A 24,086-nucleotide genomic window follows, 5' to 3' on the forward strand; every position below is an offset into this window, starting at 1 on the left:
AAATGCTGATAACTATTCTTATGCTTAGTGCTTCCATTTTAATTTTTTAAGAATCAATTTTATTGGGGCACAATATATATAAATTAAAATGCACAATTTTTAAGTGTGTGGTTTGATGAGGTTTTGTAAGTATATGCACCCATATTACCACCATCCCAATCAAAACAGAACATGGCCATTTATCCAGAGATCTCTTTCCTGTCCCTTTACAGTCAGTTCCCCATGCCTGCTGTGCTGAATTAATACCGATCTGATTGCTATCACTTTTAAGTTGCTTTACCTGTTTTGGAATTTCATATAACTGGGATTATTCAGTATACTTTTTGTGTCGGGTTTCTTTTGCTCAGCACAATTTTAAATTTTCTTTCATGTTGTTGAATGTAACCATTGTCCATTCTTCATATTGCTGAGTATTCATTGTATGAATGTACACAGTTCATTTTGTGTCAATATATATCATTTATCCTTTCACCCTTGATAGACATTTGGGGTGTCCCACTATTTCCTAGTGGCAATACAGCTGTTATGAACAGTCATCTATGAGAGTTTTCATGGATAAATATATGGTATATATATATATTTTTCTCTTAGAGAAATACCTAAGAATAGTTATTGGATCAAATGATTAGTGATGTTTAATTTTTAAAGAAACTGCCAAACTGTGTTCTGAAGTGGCTGTGCCATTTTACACTCCAAAACAGCAAAGTATGATCATTCCGGTTGTTCTACAACCGCAGTACATTTGGCCTCATCAGTTTTAATTTAAACTTGTCCGATGACATGGCACCTGACTGTGGACTTAATACACATTTCCCTGGTGTCTAGTAATGTTCAGCCCCCTCGTGTGCTTCTCGGCCATTTGTGTATCTTCTTTTGTGAAGTGTTGGCAAACAGTTCCATAAATTGGCTGCTTGTCTTATCATTAGTAGTGAGAGACTTTTATTTAATACTAGAGGCCCAGTGAATGGATTCATTCACCGGTGGGGTCCCTCAGCCTGGCCTGAGCCCTCTCACAATCCAGGACCTCACCCCAGCTGGGGAAGGACCGCGGGAGGGCTTTAGGGCTGTCCAGCCTGTCTTGCCCAGTCCCGATCAGCCAGACCCCAGCAGCAAGCTAACCTGCTGGTGGGAGCGTCTGCCCCCTGGTGGCCAGTGTGCGTCATAGCGACTGGTTGAATGGTAGAAGGAACAATTAGCATATTAGGCTTTTATATATATACAAGGATTCCATTTATCACTTCCTGGAACTTTCCAAGGTGCTGGGGGAACCCAGTTAAACAAACTCTGTCTGATGCTAGGGTATATCACTTGGGCCCTCAAGATAGCTAGGATTTGGAAAGTAAGATATATACTGAGAGACAGAATTTGAATAGAAACTGGTTGGGCTAGGAAGTCATTTGAACTAGTCATTAATGGTTTGACTCTACTTTAGACATTAAAAACCAGAAACAAAAGAAAAGCTCAAAATTTAAAAAAAAATTGTTGCTAATCCTCACCTGAAGATATTTTTCCCATTGCTTTTCAGAGAGTGGAAGGGGGAGGGGGAGAGAGAGCAAAAGAGAGAGAGAGAGAGAGAGAGAGAGAGAGAGAGAGAGAGAGAGAGAAGTGAGAGGTGAGAGAGACACATTGACTGGCTGCCTCTCACTCTCACCCCAATGGGAGTGGGGGGTAGAGGGGAGTGAACCCAAACTGAGGTATGTGCCCTTGATTGGAAATTGAACCTGTGACTCTTTGGTGCCACTCTAACCACTTGGCAACATTGGCCAGGGCCAAAAGCTCAAATCTTGGTCTATAGATTTGTATGTATGTGTGTGTGTGTCCATTTCTAGCAAATAAGGTTGCTGTTATAGAGTACTAGAGGCCCAATGCATGAAATTCGTACAAGAGTAGGCCTTCCTTCCCCTGGCTGCTGGCACCGGCTTCCCTCCGGCGCCTGGGACCCTGGCTGTTTCTCTCCTCCTGCCACCGGCAGGCACCAGGACCCAGGCTGGCTTCCCTCTGGCCCCTGCTTCCTCAGGAAGGACATCTAGAAGATGTCCAGTCTAATTAGTATATTACTCTTTTATTATTATAGATAGATGTTGTGACACAAATCCTTTGTTAGATATGTGTTACAGATGTTTTCTCCAGGTCTGTGGCTTGTCTTTTCTTAATAGTATCTTTTGAAAAACTGAAGTTATTAATTTTGATGAAATCCAATTTATCTTTTTTATTTTATTTTCTGGTTAGTGATAATAGTGTCCCATCAAAGAAGTCTTTGCCTATCCTAAAATGTGATCATTTGCTCATTTATTTTCTTCTAGAAACTTTATAGTTTTTGATTTTATGTTTGTTGCAAACTGTTTCAATTAATTTTATATTTGTTGAAAAGTTGGGGTTCAGCTTCATCCCCACATTTTCTATTTGTTTCCTTTTATTCCAACATTATGTGTTGAAAAGAAGGTCTTTTTCCTTGGAAGCTTTGCCAAAATCAATTGAACATGTGTGTGTATGTGTGTTGTACTATGCTTCTGGATATTCTGTTCTGTTCCATGGATCTGTATGTCTATATGTTGGTACTACACTGTTTTGATTACAGTAGCTTTATAGTAAGTTTTAGAATGAGATAGTGTATATCCTCTCTCTCATTCTAAAGTTGTTTACAAATTTGTTTTACAAAGTTGCTTAGGCTATTACAGGTCCTTTATGTTTCCATATAATTTTTCGAAATCAGCTTGTTAATTTCTACAAAAACGCTGAGCAGGATTTTTATTAGAATCAAATAGAACCTATAGGTCAATTTGGGAAAAGAGGACATCTTCATTTTGAGTCCTTTCATGCATTATGTGTTATATCTCTGTTAATTTAAATTACATATTTTTTTTCTCAGAAATATTTTGTCGTTTTCAAAATTGAGATCTTGCACATCTTTTGTTAAATTTATTCCTAAGAATTTAATGTTTTGTGATGCTATTATAAATAGTATCTTTTTAAAATTTCAATTTTTTTTGTACATAGAAATGCACTTAATTTTTGTATATTGACCTTGCATCTTTAGATTTTTTTAATATAAACAATCATGCTGTGAATAAAAATAGATTTACTCCTTTGTCCCAATATTTATGCCTTTTATTTCCTTCTCATGTTGTATTTTACAGCTTCAGACTCCAGAACAATATTGAATAGAAGCAGTTGGTATGGATAACCTTGCATAGTTCCTGATCTTAAGAATAATTCAATATTTCATCATTAAGTCTGCTATTAGATGTAATTTTTTGGTAGATGACCTCCCTTGAAATTGAGATTTCCTTCTTTTCCAAGTGTGCTGAGAATTTTTAAAAGCATGCATAGATTTTGAATTTTGTCAAATGTCCAGCATCTATTGAGCTAATAATATCATGTTTCCTTTATTCTGTGAATGTGGTGAATTACTTTATTGACTTTCGTTATTGAGCCAACTTTGCATTCCTGGGATAATTCCCACCTGGTCATTATATAATTTTCTTTTATATCATTCTGGTTTTCATTTGCTAATAAGTTGTAAAGAATTTTTGTATCTATATTTATGAGGGCTGTTCATAATTTTATTATATTATCTTGCTTGAATGTTGGTATCAGGGTATGCTAGCCTGATACAGTAAGTTGGTAAGCATTTTTCCTGGTCTATTTTCTGAAAGGGAATTTTTAAATTGGCATTATTTCTTTCTGAAATGTCTGATAAATATATCAGAGCAGACACCTGGATCTGGTGCTTTCCCTGAAGTTGTATTTTCATTATGAGTTTAATTTCTTTAATAGAAAACCTGCTATCCAGACTTTGTATTTCATTATAAGTCAGTTTTAATAACTTGTGTTTTTTTAAGTAGTAACCATTTTCACATAAGTTTTTGAATTTGTTAGTATAATGCTGTTTATAATATTACCTTTTAATGACCATAGGAGCTGTAATGATATTACTTCCTTCGTTGCTGATATTGGCAATTTTTGGTATCTTTATTATTTCTTGATTTTTCTAACGAGGTACTTGTAAATTTTACTAATCTTTCCAGAGAATCAGATCTAGATTTTGTTAATTTTCTCTATTGATCACTACCTTTATCTTTATTTTTTCTTAGTTACTTCATGCTTGTTTTTCTTTGTCTAGCTTTTTAACTTATAAATTTAATTTATTTTTAACATTTCTTTTCAAATATAGACATTAAAGTTATACATTTTTCTCTAAATTATTCTTTAGCTGAATCCCACAAATTTTTCTATTTGTGTCTTCATTATCATTTTGTTCAAATATTTTCTGACTTTTCTTGTGAATTCTTCTTTTACTAGTGGGTTATTTATAATATATTATTTAATGTCCAAACATTTAGGGATTAAAATTTTTTTTATTGATTTCTGGTTTAATTTGATGGCCAGAAAACAATGTGCATTTTTATCTTTCAGAGTTAACTCTTAGTTAATGTTGTATTACTTCATATTTCTCATTATCCATTTCTTTATTCTTCCTATACACTTTATTTTTCCCATTACACTAATATAGAAATATTACAGCAATATAATTTTATTTACCCTCCTCCACCATCTTTTGTCCTAATATTGTCATATATTTTACTTGTATATATATTAGAAAGTAAACTTACAAAATTGTTTCTTTTGCTTTAATCAATAAGTTATTTTTTAAAAGAAATTAAGAAAAGAAAAAAGTTTTTTCTATTTACTCACATATTTATTTTCTTATTTTTATTTTAGTGGTCAATGACTTTTATTTATTAGAATTGATTGAATTTTAACAATATCAATATATTTTTGGAAGAATATATACATCTCTATGTTCATTGCAGCGTTGTTTAGAATAGCCAAGATCTGGAAGCAGCCCAAGTGCCATCAGTAGATAAGTGAATAAAAAAGCTGTGATACATTTACACAATGGCATACTACTTGGCCATATAAAAGAAAGAAAGTTTACTCTTTGTGACAGCATGGAAGGACCTGAAGAGTATTATGCTTAGTCAAATAAGCCAATCAGAGAAAGACAAATATCATATAATGTCATTATATGTGGAATCTAATGAACAAAATACACTAACAAACAAAATAGCAAAAGACTCATAGATACAGAGAACAGAATATCTACTAGTATCAGAGGGGAGAGGGGATGGGTGGCTGATTGCAAAGGGGGAAAAGATTAAGCAAAAAACAACTTTACTCACATATTTATTATTAATTTCTTCATTTCCTAAGGGTATGAATTTCCATCTAGTATTATTTCCTTCAAGCTGAAAAATATCTATACTAATAAAAGGGTAATATGCTAATTAGACTGGATAGACCAGATGTCTTCTGGACGTCCTTTTGGACAAAGCCACAGTGGCGGGGGCTGAGGCAAAGTTGGTTAGGGCGATCAGGCAGGCAGGGGAGAGCAGTTAGGGGCGATCAGGCTGGCAGGCAGAGGTGGTTAGGGGTGATCAGGCAGGTAGGCAGAGGTGGTTAGGGGCAATCAGGCAGGCAGGGGAACAGTTAGGGGCATCAGGCAAGCAGGCAGAATGGTTAGGGGTGATCAGGCAGGCAGGCAGGTGAGCAGTTATGAGCTAGCTGTCCTGGATTGCGAGAGGGGTGTCTGACTGCACCCAAGGGATTCCCAATTGGAGAGGGTGCAGGCCAGTCTGAGGGACCCACCCACCATCCACCTCCATGCACGAATTTTGTGCACCGAGCCTCTAGTTTTTTAATATTTCTTGAGGTTCTAATCTTCATGCAACAGATATTCTCAGGATTTGTTTTTTAAAGAAAATGTTTTTATTTTACCCTCATTTTGTAAAGAAATATTTGCTGGCTGGATATAGAATTTTGGACTTTTTAAATTTTATTTTATTTTTTTAGCACTTTAAATATGTCATTTCTTACAGCTAATGCATGGTCTTTCTGAAGTTTTAGCTGGATGTGAGTGCTAATGAGGTGTTAATAGAGTGTAAGGAGGTGTCCAGAAGTCTCATGTAAGTCATAACTCAGCTTGACGTTTAGTATCTGTGTTCTACTCTCAGTCTCATAACAGTTCCTTTCTTGTAAAGTTGTGTACTCATTCCTTGCACATGAACAGTGCAGCTCTCAGGCAAGGACCCACCAGAATACCCCACCTAGAGTTCTGGGGCTCACTTTGACAAAGGTCCCTCCTATTTACTGATGTTGTTTAGATTCCAGCCCCTTTCTGTATCTTCAAACTAATGTGAGATTCCTTAGCTCAGTTGGAATGCTGTACCCTGGACTCCAGGTCCAGCTCTACCCGTTTAGGGAAACTGTGCCCAAGTGGAAAGCAGACTGGGATGGTAGGTGTTACATTAATTTTTAAAAATATTTTTCCAGCTTTATAGTGTTTATGATGTGTTGGAGTCAGCTCATACCAGCTTGTAAGAGGCACATTTTAAATTTGTAGAAATTTTGCCAGCCAGTTGTTAAACTATTGGTAGCTTGAATTCAGCCAAAGGAGGAGTATGTATGCCATAGAAACAGGCAAATTTTACAAATCAGGTTTTTTTTTTTTTTCTTTATTGGCGAACTGGTTTTTAAAGATTTACTAGCACACCACTGTTTCTGGCACTAATTATGCTACAAATTACTCCATTGCTCTTTGCTTCTTTGTCTCGTTCTCTGAGCTTCTACTGGAGAAGAATTGAGACTTGAGATTGGGAAACCAAAAGCAGTAGAAAAGAGAAAAAGAAGGGAAAGAGTCCTGAAGGTCCTTTTGTACCTGCCAATTTAGTTGCTCATCTTCTTTTGATTACTTGTGGCTTCTACAAATTTCAGTTTATGCCTAATATACCTCATGTTGGATTTTGTCACTTGAAGCAAATATGTTCTAATTTTAATTCTGCCTCTAATGTAGTTAAAATCCACATCTTCCATAAGACCCCCCTGACATCTTTGCCCTATAATACCCTGGTTCTTCTGTACAAATACTAATTTTCTAGTCATTCCCCAAATTAAGCATAAAGCTATATTATTCATTATAGTCACTATTGTGTTCTGTGTCCTCAATTCAGTTAGAATATACATAAGTACAGGAATCATTTTCTCTTATTTGTTTCCCCTACTGTCTAATAAAGGTAGAAACTCAAAACATGGAATTGTAGAATCTCAACAGATCCCTGATGATGGCTTGACTTCTGAATCTATTTAAACATACATATTCTTTTTAGACAAGTCTATTTAATTTTTGTTTCTCTTCAAATCAACCTCTCCTGTTTATATGGCACTACATCATCAACACAATCACTTCATTTAGAAGAGATGAGTTTAATTAGTTAAATATCAATCCATGGATTTAGTAAAATGGTGAATCTAATATATTTATCTCAACAAACAAGATAATTTGATGTGGCCTAGTTATTTTAGTGACTAGTTATTACAGTTTATCAAACGTGCTTCATCTACCAAGATGTGATTGGATGATTGTGATTAACCTTCAAGTACCCTATCATCTCTCTTCTCACTTGCTGTGGAGACTATAATGGATCTACAGAAACATCTGTGGCTGTTTTTTCTCTGCTTAGGAAATTCCTTTGGCTCTGTATCCACTCTTTTCTTGAAACTTTCTCATGCTGGCCTTATTCTTCCTCTTAACAACTTATTTTCACATAAGTAGAATTCTTTCTGTATAACTTTTTAAAAATATATATAATTTTAATCCTCACCCTAGGATGTTTTTATTGATTTTAGAGGAAGGGATATATAGAGACAAACACTGATGTGAGAGAGAAACACCAATTGGTTGCCTCTTATATGGACTTCGACAGGAATCGAACTTGCAACCTAGGTATGTGCCCTAACTGGGAATCAAACCCACAACCTTTTGGTGTGTGGGATGACACTCCAACCAACTGAGCCACACCAGTGAGGGCTTTGTATAGCTTCTTTTGTAGATTAATCAAGTAGACTTGGGCTCCCATTTTAATACTACTTACATGATACAAAACAGACCAAACGATGAGGAAACACAATAGATAAAAACAAAATTACCATAAATCTTAAGAGGTAAGCATAACAAATTAGAGACCAATTTCATTATGAGGCCTGTCAGAGAAGTCACAGAAGTTGAGAAATATTTAAACTGTCTTTTATTTCTTTTCCTATCTAGTCCAACAGACATCAATGTACAGATGAGAAAACTGTAACTCAGAGACAGGAAAATGACCTGCCCTAGGTCATGTAATTGATTAACTTTAAAGCTAGAAGTAAAACCCTGGTCTGATCCTTAGTCCAAAGCTCCCTTCACTATCACACATAATTTAAGTGAAATTGTCCTCTCTTTTGTTTTGTCTTACTTACCTGCCTTGAAGGTTGGAATACTTTTTTTCTCATTGTTTTTTTGACTCCTCATCTCCTCCCACCCTATTTTTATGCTACTCTTCACAGAAAAAAATCTATAGCAAGTTGGCTATACTTTCCTTCACTTTTGTCTCACTTTCCATTTGTTTTTTAATTCACTCCAATCTACCTTCACTCTACCCCGCCTCTGACCCCCTGAAAGATTAATATCAATGTCACCAATGATTCCATATTGTCAAATCCATTGTTGCTCCTCTGTCCTTATCTATTAAACTCTCAGCAGCAGTCAATATGCAACGCCTTCTTTTTTTGGATTCTGTGAACCACAAGCTACTTATTTTCCTTCTTCCTTACAGGCTGTTCTTTCTCAGTTTTTATTGTCTCCTACTCCCCTAACTAATCTCTAAATGTTAAAGTGTCTCAGAGTTTCTCCTCAGCTCTCTTTCCAATTTACACTTTTATAGTAGGTTGTCTCATCCATTTCAGTGGACTTAAACATCATCTAGATACTGATAACTTTCACACATAACTCACCAGCCATTTCCATTAAGCTGTAAATTTATTTATACAACTATCTACTTGACATTTTCCCTTGGATTTCAACTAAACAAGTCTAAGTCAGAGCTCTTGATTTCCAACTTTCCCACACATGTTCTTGCTGGTCTTTCCCATCTTAGAAGATTATTCAACCATTTGCACAAGTTAAAAAAAAAAAAACTATGAAAAACCCTGATTATAAAACTGGCAAAGACATTACAAAAAATAAAATAATTATCCAATGTACCTCATGAACATAGATACAAAAATCCTTAAAATATTAGCAAATAAAATCCAACAGCACATAAAATGGACAATACCAAGTAGAGTTTATCCCTGGTAATATTTGGTTTAATATTAAAAAGTCAATCAATATAACTCATCATACTAATAGAATAAAGCAGATAAAGCATAGTATGATTTCAATAGCTAGAGAAAAAACATTTGACAAAATTTACACCTATTCATTGATTAAAAAACCAAACTCTCAGCATTTGAGGAATTCAGGGAAATTTTTATTCTGAATAAGGCAACTATGAAAAATTAATAGTTAACATCCTTCTTAATGGTGAAATGTTAAATGCTTTCTCCTGAGACCACCGACAAGGTAAGGATGTCCACTCTCACCACTTCTATCAACATTGTAATGGAAATTCTAGATTTTCAATAAAAATAGATAAGGAAATAAAAGGCACACAGATAAGAAATGAAGTAAATATGTCTTTATTCACAGATGACATACATGTTAAGGTAGAAAAGACTAATGAACCTTCAAAAAACCACTAAAACTGATACAGGTGAATTTAGCAATGTCTCAGGATACAAGGTCAACATACAAAATCAATTGCATTTCCTATATTTAACTGCATAAAAGAGGAGTAATTTAAACATTACTATTAAAGTAGAATAAGTATAACATAATTAGAAATACATTTAACAAGATATGATGAACACTCACCAACATAGCTAAAATTAAAGTTATTGACAAACACCAAGTGTTGACAAGCATTATGGAACAACTGGAACTCTCATATATTGTTGATGAGAGTGTAAAATGATCTACATTTACTTTACATGAAAGTCTTGAAATTTCTTAACAACATGTACTTATCCTATGATTTAGCATTTCTGTTTCTGCCCAGAGAAATGAAAACAAGTCCATATAAAGAATTATATAAGAATGTTTATGTCAAAGTTATCAAAACTATATAAAATTGTAAATAGCCCAGTTGTCTGTCCATTTACAACTGAATGACTAAACAAACTCAGGTACATTCATGCTGAGCAATAAACAGGAACAAACTATTGCTGTACACAGCAATGTGGATGAATCTCAAAAATATGCTTATTGAAAAAACCTTTCACAAAAGAGCACATACAGTATGAGTTCACTTATATGAAGTTCGAGACCAAGCAAAACTAATCCATGTGGCAAAAAATGAGAATATCGGTTATCTCTGTGAGAGGGATGGACATTTACTGGGAAGATGTATAAGGGGTGAAGATAATGTTCTATATCTTGGTAGGAATTAGGGACGTAGTTATCAATTGGGGGCAATTTTAACCTTCAGGTTACTTTTGGAAGTGTGGAGATGTTTTTAGTTGTCACAACTGGAGAGGGTGTGTGTAGTGCTATTGACATGCAGTGGGTAGAGGAGAGGGATGCTGCTAAACATTCAACATTGCCAGACTACAGACTTATCTAAAGTTGAGAATAGTGTCACATTTTAAAACCCTGGGTCAGGGCTACGTAAGTGCATGCATTTTTCAAATGGTATGCTTAAGACTTGCATTTCATTGCATGCAATTTTTCTATAAAAGTAGAAAAACCCAAACCACATATTGATTCTAGTTAATACCATGCATACTGTAGTAGGAGGTAGGGAGGGATATGTTTTGATGTTCTCACCTTTTTTTGTTCACCCTAAAAACATTAAAAAAAAATAACATAGATTGATGCATGGACAGTAGAATAAAATCACTGGATGATTATGTGATCAAGTATACAGCATAATGTTAACTGTGCAACCTGCATCATGAGTATATAGGTATTCATTATTCAATTCATTCAACATTTCTGTGAGCTCGAAAATTTTCATGATAAAATGTGGTCATGCCTGATTTCTTTCTTTTAACCTGTCTACTCTTACTCATTCTACCAGTATGTCCTGCTTATACTATTATCAAAAAGTATGTTGAACCAGTTCAGTTCTTTTTATTTTTATAGCCATCAACTCAGTCTAAGGTACCAACAACTCTCTTCACTAGACCACAGCAGTAGCCTGCTAACTGGTCTCTTTCTGCTTCCTCTTATGCTTCTTTATAACCTATGCTTCCTTCTGACTGCAGCCAGAAGGGGCTTCTTAAAACAGAGCTGACACACAACACTCACAAATTAAAATCTTCCCAACTAGCTGTTTGCTGTACTCGCTGTCCTTGGAGGAAAGTCCTGCTGTCTTGCCGTGTCCTGGGACAAATGCTACATCCAGCACTTGCCTACTTCATGAAGTTTTCTATGTCACCCATCATTTCACTCTATCCAGGCACTCTGAATAACTTCTATTTTTTTAAACATGTCATATTATTTCCCACATCATGCCTTTATTCCAGCTGTGTTCTCTACATGGGATGCTTTCACTGGCTCTTGACATGGAAAGCTCATTTCTTTCAGGTCTCAGTTAATATGCTACTTCCTTTCTCTCCATCTAAATTTTTCTCTTTTCATCAATTCCTTTCACATCACCAATTTTACTTCCTTCATAGCAGCTATTTGAATGTATTTATTTTATATGTTTATTCTAAAATTTAAGTCCAAGAGAGCAGGGGCCATATCTATCTTGCTCATTGCTCTATTATCAGGTGCCAGAATAATGTCTGGCATTGGTTAAGTGCAAAATAAATATTTGTTTTCTGAGTGAATGGATGGTTGATATATTCGGAAGCTTGATGACAGTTTTTTTTTTCTTTTTTTTTTTCAGTGCCCTAGAATTGCCCACAGACCAGAGAGTTAGATTTCCTGGGGCACTTTCTTAGACAAAGAATACACCATGTAGAGATTTATAGAGGAATACAAAAGAGATTATCACAATGCTGGTCCTTAGGGCATACACACCTCTGGATTCAACTCACTACCTGGATTTTTTTCATTGACTTATCTCAGCAGTAGAGGATTAGTTAAGTGAATTATGGAATGTACTTCCCGACAATGGAATCCCTGTAGATATTAAAGACCATGTTGTAGAGGAATATTTATTGACACAGAGAAAAGTTTTGATATATTGCCAAGTGAAAAAGCAGGCTTCAGAAGAATGTGCTCAATATTATCTCTAGGTCACTGAACACCTTGAACAACCTCACCCCTTCTTAACACTCTTCCAAGATTGTTAGGACTTTATTTTCCTTGCCTAGATCTTCTAGAGGCAGGCATCTTTGGTCACTTTTGGAATCAGATGGAAGGGGTATTTTTGGAAATGCCAAATATAGAAAGGCCTTGAAGTAGGTATAATTCATAGGATATTTATTTAATATTAAATGGCAACAGCTTGCTGGGAATAATGGAGATAGTAAAATTGACCAGGAAGGAGTTTGTATTGTACTATATTGAATTATACGGCATGAAAGAGTTCCATTCTGGCTGGGTCACAAAAGTAACTCCTTTGATACAATAAGGGAGCTGGAGTGCTCCACTCTGAATGCAATAGAAATTCATCTCTCTGAATGTAACTAAGTTTTTCTCCCCCACCTTTGATGTCTAAATTACAATAATCTGAGAATCCCTTCTGTGTGACTGCAAGAATCCAATCATGTACCTAGTTATTTCTGAAGTTCATTGGAGGAATACTATATTATTTTCCTGGGCTGCCAGAACAAAGTACCACAAACTGGGTAGCTTAAACAACAGACATTTATGTTCTCACAGTTTTTGGAAATCAAGGTGTTGGCCTGATTGGTTCTTTCTGAGATCTGTGATGGAGAATCAGTTCCATGTCTCTCTCCTAGTGTCTGGTAACCCCTAAGGTTCCTTGACTTGTATAAAGCAGTCTCACTCTACCATCAGGCTGTTTTCCCTCTATACATATCTCTGTGTTCAAATTTCCCCTTTTTATTTGTACAAGATCCTTAATAACTATTTTGAAGGCAATCGGTTGCATGGGCTGGTTGTTGAGAAACACTGGGTGACTGAGAAGGGCTTTTGGCAGTTCTTGGTGACATAGAATATACTAGTACTCAAGCAAAGATTTATCACTCTGGGGCAGGTCACCACAGCAACCAGGTTGAGGAAAAAACATAAAAAAGAGAGAAAGAAAACATGGGTAACCACCTGAAAGGCAAAGTCAATTAGATTTATTTTGTTTTGTTTTCTTTATTAGCTGATATTTTTGGACCTTCTCAGGATCTCTAAGTGGATATTAGACATAGCTTCCTTACATTATCTTCCTTGGAGCAACTGACTGCCAACATATTGCCAATTAACACGTACAAGTTACCATGGGCACAGTGTGTTTTTCAGTTTAGCTGGCTCTTGACCTGAGGTGATGATGATTTCCATTGAGGTTTTGGGAACCTGATGATTTATAGCGGGTGCTAGTTGGCTATCAATATCCTTAGAACTATAAGACAACTGGAGAAACGAGACTGATTCCTAATTGAAACTAACATCTTTACAGGCTTACTTTTAACAATAAAAAGAATACTTTAGTAGCCATTTTACTCACTTAATGTTCCAGATCTGATAAATTGCTCCTCCATAATTTTATTTGATTTTTATTGCAAGGATGCGATATGAGGAGGGGGTTAGAATTATTATCTGTATTTTCGATATAGAGAATTTGAAACTCAGAAAGATGAAGTAATTTGTCCCAAACTATATGAGTAGTAAGTGGCAAAGCCAGACCTGAAAAACAGGTTTTATGGATCCTTTCAATTACTTTTCACCTGCTCAGTGTTCAATATATTCTATCCCCTGAGACACTATATTTTTAAAAAGCTATTTTTTGAAGAATTTTAGCATTATATCACTAAGGATATTTTTTCAGTATCAAATGATAGGAAATTCAACTCAAACTGACTTTAATAAAATGGAAAATGATTTTTGGACATACATTTCTAGGCAGTCCAGGATTCAGTTGAGGCTTGATCCAAGAGGCTCAAGATATGTCAGGGAGACTTAGTTTTTCTCCATTTCCTGACTCTGCTTTTTACTGTGTTGAGTTTATTCTCAAGTTCCCCAAAGTTAGCAAGATAACTGGAAGGAACTCCAGACCTTAAATGTTCCCATGTTTGTATCCAGTGGCAAACAAACAGGAGAACAAACATTCCAGGCAGCTCTTGAATTAGCCCTGGGATTTATCTTGATTGGATCAGCTGGGGCTGGATGCCTATCTCAGAACCAGTCACTGTGACTAGGGTGACTGTGGGTAGGATACCAAGCTGAGTAACAGACTTCACTTCTGCAAGGAATGGAACCACACATGGACTGAAAGTAGGTATAGGGTGATTCTCCAAAGAAAATGTCGGGTGATAATACCATAAAAGAAGGGGACTGGGTTCTGGGTAGCCAAAGCAACAAATTTCCTCCATGAAGAGCAACTTAAATTCCTGCCTGTGTTTGCTAGTTGCTTGAGGAGACCAAGCCCATTGTCTACCAGGCAGTAGCACTCTTTGCATTATAATGCAGGGAGAGCCACAGGTAAATTGTGAGGAAAGGAAAGTCTGTTTCATTGCACCCTAGTTCCCTATTCTGAATCCAAGTGCCCTAGAGACCAGTGGTCAGCAAACTCATTAGTCAACAGAGCCAAATATCAACAGTACAACGACTGAAATTTCTTTTGAGAGCCAAATTTTTTAAACTTAAACTATATAGGTAGTTTGCTTCTTCTTTGTAGCCATGTCAAACAGGGCACCTAAAATATCTTTCATTTTATAATAATAAAGGCACCAACACAAAATAATTACAATTCTTAAGTTGATGACAAAAATACCTGTAGGATTTGCAGTTGGTTGGAAAAATACAGGTAACTTTATGCTTCCAGTAGATACTTTTGTCACCCGCACGCGATTTGCGGATGCGACTAGCATTAACCACTGCGCAATGAGACTGCTGACTGGCTCACTCAACTGGTGCATGAATCGCAAGCGCCTCCCCCCCACTCTGCGTATCCTGCAGCCCACTTGCGCAGCACCGACCAACACCCCCCACTTCTTCTAAGGCCACTTCTTCAAATTAGACTCGCCCAGGCCGAAAACCGACTTCTGCTCATGGGCCACGAAGTTTCAATCACACTGTACGTGCGAGCCCACACGTGGTGTTTTGTGGAAGAGCCACACTCAGGGGACAAAGAGCCACATGTGGCTCGCGAGTTTGCTGACCACTTCCCTAGACTAAAGCAGCTGAGTGACTTGTACTAGGGTGGCAGTTTGCTATGCTGGTTCTTAACTAGTTTTTAGTTAAGTCCTAACTCCTTTAGGCCTTTCTATCCCCACATTCATGACCGCCATACCCCACCTGCACTGTATGCCACAGTTTTCCTATCTACTTGGCACCTGGGAGTGCTCTCTCATGTTCCTGTGCCTTTGCATGGGCTCTATGTTCTCTATGGTATAGTTCCTCCTACCTTTTGTTCCCTGATAGAGTCACACCTAGTTATCCTCCAGGACTGTTTAACCGTGGTGTACTCTTATGAGCTTTTCTGATCTTGACCCTCCAGGAAGACAGCATTCTCATGGGACCCTATACATTTTTACAAAATAACAGACTTATTGAATTCTAATTCTTGACCTTCTCTCCTAGAGCTCCTATAGGACCACAAATTGATCTCATTTGCCTTGTATCTAGTAACTATCCTAGGATTGGCCCATAGTAGTTCCTTAATATGTATTTACTAAATTGATGAATGGATAGATGAATATGTGAATGAATCATGGGTAATACTTAAAGGTATCCACCTAATTCAATGGCCTTTATCATTTTCTTCTCTTTCTGATAGCCAAGTGCAGGCAGGCAGAGGAAATGCTCTGAAGAACTGTCACCCAAAGCCAGCATAGGAAAAGGAAGTAGATAGCAATCCTTGGCGATGAACTTCCCAGGATCTCTTTGGTGGGAGGCAATAGTTTGCAAAGAACTTACAACTTGCCATTGTTACAATGACAACAGGAGCTAAAGAAGCAGGCTTGGAAAACTCAGAGACCTGCAGTCCAATTAATGGCTGTGGCTGCTCGTTATGGTAGGAACCTGGGCCCACACTGCAGAAGCTGCTCATGGAGGACTGGCTTCATTAACTACCTTTTTTGCCTTGGATGAGACTGCCAAGGGAGATAGTGGTGTCATCTAACAGGAGATTACCAGCGCAGGCAGCTCCCATCTCACAAGCCATTATCTGAATATTGTGACCAACCTGTAATGTCGCAGAATCACATGATGAGCAAAATGTATATAGCGGGAAGTCAAGCACCAAAAATAATTGCCCAACATTGAAAAATAATGGCCTAGGAGAAAAAAGTTACAGTAATTAGCTTATTTCACCTGGAGAAGGATAATGCAGGGGAAACTGACTGCATTAACAGGCTTCGAGTCCAGGAAGGGTAATTCTACAGGGTGGTGAATTTATAGTTGTACATGTTAACAGAATTTTTCCTCTTGTCCTCTCTCTGTTTCCTGCTTGATTTCTCCTCTGTGATATGTGATGAAAGGTAATAAGTGGTGACTGTAGAGAAGGCATGAGAATAAATACTTTTGAAGTTTGTAGCACAAGTGCGCTGTCTTGCAATTCTCTCCCTCCCTTTCTACCCCCTCCAAAAACAAAAACACAGGAAGGAGTAAGGACACCATCTGCAAGAGCTCTTTTCTCTTTTGCAGCCATCCTGTTGCCATCTGCTAATTCCTCAGCCCACCTGGTAGTGAACAACATTAATTGTCTTCCAGAAATGCGCAAGAACCACAATCTCCTCCAAGACTGGGAGGAGCAAGGGGACATTTTTTAGCACTTTCAAGTGAGTCTGCCCACCTGGTTCCCTTTGTTAATCTATCTCAGGTTCAACCAAGATTACTGTCTGAGCAGGGGTAGTTTGGGGGGTGAACAGAATCTTAGCATTTGTTTGTATTCCTTGGCTTCCTTCTTTGAAATGTTAATGCCTGTAGTGACTCAGGTGCTGTCCCTAAATTGAGAAGAATTTAGAGTTTATTGTTAGAAGTGGCCATAAGGGATTTTCTTTGCTTCAGATCAGAAAAAATATTTTCAGCCAAATCCTGGTGCATTTCCTATATGTAATTATGACTAGCGGTTGGTTTTCTTTGCTGCTATTTAACAAGTGCCTGTGAAATTTCCAAAAGAGAAGTGGCTAAATATTTCTCAAAGTAATATTATTTGGGGCAGGAAAATTCTTCCTTGGAAACTGGCCTGTATGTTGCAGAAAGTTTTTCTTTCCTGACTTCCATCCATTAAATGCTATTGGTGCTCCACGTCACTGTGGCAACTCCAAAGCCCCCACACATCTCCAAACACACACTAAGAATCTGTAACACCTCCTGTTGAGAACTATTAAGCCTGTCTTGCCTCCTCACCTTTTGCTATTTCAGCAAAAAAGGAGAGGTTTTTAGCTGCTGCTTCCTGCTGAGGTGAAAAGACTCTGGTTTGTGTAGCTTCAAACTATGAGGTCAGGGCCATAAGTTACCTGAAAGACCCTAAGGTTATGGAAAATTGAGAGTGTAACTGACAGGAGCTCTTCTCAGGCTAGTCTTCTCTCTCTCTCTCTCTCTCTCTCTCTCTCTCTCTCTCTCTCTCTCCCTTTCTCTCTCTTCCTCTCTCTCCCCCTCTCTCCCTACCCCAGTCTCTCTCTCCTTCTCTCTCGTTTTCTTTCTCTGCCTCTCTTTTTCTCTCTTTATTTCTCACATGTGCATACACACCCATCATGGTACTTAAGTCTGAATCTAAAGTTTATAGCAATCCATGTGAAACAGGAAGCAGTTGAGAAGGAAAAGAAGGCTTAATTCAAATAACCATTTATCAGCCAATTTGAAATATTAATAACTATTGCTTGTAATTGATCTATGTGTACATATTCTCATAACAAGTTCATTTTTCAATTATATTGTCTGATGTCAGTTGACAATGCCTATGAGTATTTTGGCTATTATTTTCATGATTTATATATCATTTATTCATTTACTTACTCACATTTTATGGTCTTTACCTTATGTTAATAACAAGCCACAATCGAACTGAAAGTAATTTTATCAGTTAGCTTTATTACATGCAACATATTTTAGTCAGGTAGTCATCACATTCAGCCTCTCTTAACCAGTTTGTCACTTTCTTTATGAGAATGAGCTTATGTTGACTTCTATTTCCCTTTTCTGAAACAACATTCCCTTAAAAAACGGGAAATGACTTTGTAGAGCAGGCCCTTTTAGTCTGTTTCTACATAGGAGACGAGTTTTGTCATCCAGTGGCTGATTGCTAGGCAATCAGTATACTGCACAGAATCCAGCCCATTCAGTTGGCTTAGCATCTAGAATACTCACTTATTTGGTAATTTCTCTGTTAAGTGACAACAAACGGGTTGACCATCATAATGATGCATTTACTATATTGTCTTTTTTTCTATACAGAGCTGTTATGTTTATTATGACTCAAAGCTATTTTTAATCAACAACTACAAACTTGTTTGACGATCTATCTATGTACTATACATCATGTTGACTAGTGAGGACACAAAGATAAAAGGAGCAGGTGTTGTGGAAAGACAATAGGTTTAGGAGTCAGAGAGATAAGCCTTCAAATTGCAGGAGCATTTTGGGCAAGTCATTTTACCTCTCTGAAACTGCAGTTGCTGGTCGGTAGCGAGGATTAACACCAGAGCATATACGGGTACTGCACAGTGTCTAAGAGTAAGGATTCAATAAGTAGCCATTGCCATTAAGATAAATTGGACACAGCTTCCACTCTAGAGCTCACATTGTTAATTATAATTATGTAAAATAATAAATTATAGGTATATGAAATATTATGTCTTATCTTAATTTTAAATTATTAAAAACTCTAAATTCAGCAAGTATAATTTTTATTTAGCTGCTGCATATTCACACTTTGTACCAAGTCTTTTTCCTTGATATCTGAAGATAAATTATAAGTGGTAGGCAGACTAAACATGACCCTGCCACAGCTCTGTTCAGAACATTATTTCACAATTGTTCCAAATAATCTGGGGCTGAGTCATCTAATGTAGCTTACTGGAAAACAAGCTGTGTGTTACTGTAGGCGACCTTAATGATGAGTTATTTAAGAATCCGGTGTTCACCACTTCCAGTTGAAAGTGCATGAGCAAATTAGGAAGACAATGTAATTATATATATATATATATATATATTAAAATTAGGTTAATGTAAATGCTCCAATAACTCAGTATGACCACAGACCAAGACTTCAGTATCAGAGAGCTGCCTCTCTGTGTATATATACACAACCTCTCTTATATGCATTCATCTGTTCAAGGAGTGCCTCACCAGCCAATGTTTATAGTAGATTCTATAAGCTAATGTTATAGAATGCTGACTATTTGATTATCATACTTTGATGGGTGTTGCTCTTGTGGGTGAAGGCCAGGGATGCTGTTGAGTATCTTATAATACACAGGACCTTCTTTCCTTCAAAGAAATTATCTTCCCAAAATGTCAAGGTTGAGAAACCAAAAGGCTTGCCACTCAATGTCTGGTGGTTGATTTTGTGCCTTCATCAGAGGACCTGAGTTCCTCTTCATACAGACCTCTATAGTGTGGTTTTTCCACTCTCCATGTGGAATAGTTTGGGCCTCCTTATTCTATGGCAGCTGGATCCCAAGCTGGGGAGTGTTCTGATGGAGAGAGCAAGAGAAGCTGAATCCTTCATGTAACCTAGAGTAAGAGATCATGCCACTTGCACTGTGCTCTATTGGAAGGAGCAGTAAAAAAAAAAAAAAAAAAAAAAATCCTACTCATGCCCTGGCTGGTGTGGTTCAGTTGGTTGGGGGTTGTCTCATGCATCAATAGGTTGCTGGTTCAATTTCTGGTCAGGGCACATGCCCAGGTTGCAGGCTCAATCCCTGGTATGGGGTGTGTAGGAGGAAACTGATTGATGTTCTGCTTTCATATCAATGATGTTTCTCTTTCTTCCTCTCCCTTCCTCTCTCTCTAAAAATCAATAAAAATATATTTTAAAAATCCCACTCAGATTCATGGGGGGGGGCATAAACACCACCACTCTGTGGGAAGAGCATCAGTAAATCACACTGTAAAAAGAACAGAAAATGAAATTTGCCACAGGGAGCGTGTCTCATTCTTCTTTGAATTTCCGCACCTCAGCAGTAAATGGAAAGTTAGCAGATGCTCAATCTATACATTTTTGAATTGTATTAAATTAAGTAAACTTGATATAGAAAATATATCACAAACAATGAGGAGATTTGGCATGATACATCACAATTTTCCACAGAGCACCTTTATATAGTGACTTGTTCCACTTCATTATAAAGTATGATTTCATTATGAAAATTTCAATGGCATATTTATTCATCTGGTTGTTCATCAATTGAGTACTCAGTGAGTACATACTGTAGGTAAGAGACTGCAAATGAAAGGATGGATCAGACATAGAATTCCTCTCAAGTCACTCAGTCTGGTAGGGAAGGTAGGCAGCATACATATATTACTAATACAGACAGAGCTCACTAGAGGTACAAATAAAGTGCTTTGATGCTATAAGAAAACATAGAGTTTTTCAGAAATAGAAAGTGAAGACTATATTAAGGGTACTCACTTTAATAAATACTAACCCTTTTACATTTCTCACTCTACACTTTTATAATTGCAAGTGGAAATTGGTAGAATTTCATCCAATTTTATAATATTCAATTGAAGCAGTTACCTAAACCATGACTGAGGGCCATCTGCTGTGCGGCTGTTAAGCCTGTCAGTCTTGGTCAGAGTCATTTATTGCTACAGGAAGGCATATCTCTTCATAAGGATATGATGAATCCTCTTACCGTAATCTGAGGATGTTCCAATCTGAGTGACGTAGAAAAGTCACACACATCCATATGTTGCCCTAGAAAAAAAGACCTGTTTTATGACTCAGTAGCAGGATTACATATCTACCTTATGTAATTTTGGGGGCCTTCAGTGGTGTTCCTGGAAGTCTGTGTGCACTGTTGTCACTTACTTAAAATTCCAAAAGCGAGAATTGGGGGTTTGTGCCAAACCCACAGACTCTTGGCATTCAGACCTTATAAATTTGTTAATCAAGTTGATCCCATCTGAAACATTAATATACTTAAAATACCATTGTAAAATATATGTGGAATTTTAGGGACTAATTAGTGGCATTTTGGAAATTACTTATGACATTTTATAAATTCTACATCTATAATTCAGAGAGAGAAGAAAGTGCGGTGGCAAGGAAACCAATTAGGAGGCTAAGATATAACCAAGGAAAGAGTGACCTGGCTTAGAGTAATATCAGAAAGACTCATAATAGCTAATATTTATTGAGTATCTGCCATGTGGCAGGGACTATCTATGGCTTCATAAGAATTGTCTGTGCTAATATACATTACAATCATTTGTAATAGTTACCATTATTTTTCCATTTTACAGATGAGGAACCCAAGGCTAGTAAGTCATCATCAGTAAAACTGAATTCAAGTCTACCTGAGCCTATTTCTGCAGTCCATTGTTTTAACCATTATGTACATTATACCTGATATAAGGAAAGGAATGGATATAATAATGGAAGAACAACCTAGTGATTCAATAATAGAATTGGATATAGGGTGAAAAAAGCATGAGGCATCTAGGATAACACCAAAGTCATAGCTTAAGTTTGGCCAGCTGGGATGGAGGTGCAATTCTCTTAGGTTGAAAACAAAAGGATGGTGGTTTGGCTGAATGTCAACTTCAGTTTTTGTCTTGTGGGATGAAAATGTGGTACCCGAGGGATATCCCCATGGAGATGTCCAGTAGGCAATTGGATATGTGGCTTGAAGTTCAGGAAAGAGGTCAGGATAGGAGATATATATTTGAATGTTATTAGCCTAGATATGACACGCTGGGAGTGATGAAGATTTTATAGGAAATATATGAAGCCTAGGGAAAGAAGGTGACATTACAAAACATATTAAATAGAATTTTCTTTATTGGGTGCTGGGGTGAGCATGGATGGGGCAAAAGATCATGTGATTGCTGGCATAGTTGCTCATAATCTGGAAGTGGAGACAAAACAAGGATATGTGAAACAGCTTGTGAATGATTACCAGACAGAACACAAAGGAGGAAAACATGTCTTTCAGAATTAGAAAAGAAAAAATAAATTAGAAAGGATTAATGTAGAAGACTTCCTGGATCTCAGATTTAAGATGAGTTTTCATGAGCTTGCAATAGTGTAGATGATAAATTGGGGATTTAGTAAGGTCTGTGATGGGGGTCAAGGGAATCTTTCCCTATGCCTCAGCCCTTTACCTTTTCTGTAGGGGAAGAGACATCTACCTCACTTACAGTCATGATATAAGTCTGTTGTCTTTGCATCTGATGCAGGAGATAGGCATTTTGGGGGCATACATTGGGGAGAAGATGGGTATAAGATAGAGGGACCAAAGACAAGTTGAAACCCACAAACCGAGCTTAAGGTTCTCATTGCCTTTGGTCTTAATGGTGTGAACTAAAGCCCATCTTGCCCAAGGGTTAGAGAAGGTGAAGGAGGATTCAGGACTAGGTGGAACAATTGCAGACCCAGCTGCTTCCTTCTACCCACGAAGTGAATCAGCAGATGAGTGACGACATGTGTGAGCTGCAAAAGGACTGCTGCTTCACTTCCACCATCCAAATCTTGCATGTAAATCTCTGTGGCCAAGCCTAACCAGAAGCCTACAGGTAAGGAAATTCTGGAAAATGCAGTTTATCCTACCGAGTTGATTCATTACAAAGCCCCCATACCATGTATTAAGGCGGCGAGCTGTGAATGACCAAGCAAGGTTTGAAGAGAGACAGCAGGTCAGTTGAGCTCAGTGCTTAAAGTTTGTTTCTTAGACTTCAGCCATGTTATCAGAAACACCTAGACAGCTTGAAGAAAAGATAGTTTCTGATTCCGTGAAATGCATGATAATGGCATTTTAGGTCCCCAAGTAGTGCTGACATGGCTTGCCCAGGGATCACACTTTGAGGACCCTGCTTTAGCTGAAACACAGAAGCCTCATTAAGTTTCACTGAGAAATAGCAGTGGAGAAGAAGAGAATACAGCAAAGGAATAGTTAAGAAAAGATATTGAACAGTGGGCAACTGTTGAGTGATATTTGATGTGACAGAACATCATTAGAAGTGAGTGAACAGGAGGCTGGCTGGCAATGACGGTGTTTGCAGCAGGATGAGCTCTCGCTGCGTGGGAGGGACAGCCTCAAGGAGAGTCTGGAAGTGAGGAAATAAATTGCAGGATAGTTTTACAATAACCTAGTGATATAGATTCAGCATAGGGAAGTAAGTGACAGAAAGAAGGGATGCAAGAATCAAAAATTACTTTGGACGAAGCTTCAAATTCCTTGTCCTCCTCCCCTCTACAATATGGTCTATGTCTCTTCTCTTCATGTCATCAGAGTCTACTTGGAGGGACCTCAGTCTTCACTTTTTATGCTTTATAACTTTTCTGATTTATTACCAATACCTATGCATTGTAAAAAGTTTTTTTTATATATATTTTTATTGCTTTTTCACAGAGAGGAAGGGAGAGGGATAGAGAGTTAGAAACATCGATGAGAGAGAAACATCGATCAGCTGCCTCCTGCACATCCCCCACCGGGGATGTGCCCGCAACCCAGGTACATGCCCTTGACCGGAATCGAACCCGGGACCTCTCAGTCGGCAGGCTGACGCTCTATCCACTGAGCCAAACCGGTTTCGGCTGTAAAAAGTTTTAAAATTGGGAAAATGCAAAGACTAAAATCAAAGCTGTCCTTCTGGCCAGGTATAATAATCAAATTTGGGGTGTATCTCTCTAAATTCTTTTCTGCATCTGTTTTTGTGTTCATATATTTTATTTTACTTGAAATTGACAGAGTTTTTCTTGACCACAGTGGATGGATTTTATCTCAACGGGGCAAGTAGGGGGCATGTTCCTGGTGTCCCAGCCAAGGTAGCCCTGGTGGCCCTCAATGTTTCTGTCACTTTCATCTCTCTGAATGATTGCCATCTTGCTTGTTTGGATAATTCATTGCTGGTGACATCAGTGTCTGGGGGT

This window comes from Myotis nattereri (assembly GCF_964212035.1).
Source record: "Myotis nattereri genome assembly, chromosome: 3".
In the NCBI taxonomy this organism is placed as follows: domain Eukaryota; kingdom Metazoa; phylum Chordata; class Mammalia; order Chiroptera; family Vespertilionidae; genus Myotis; species Myotis nattereri.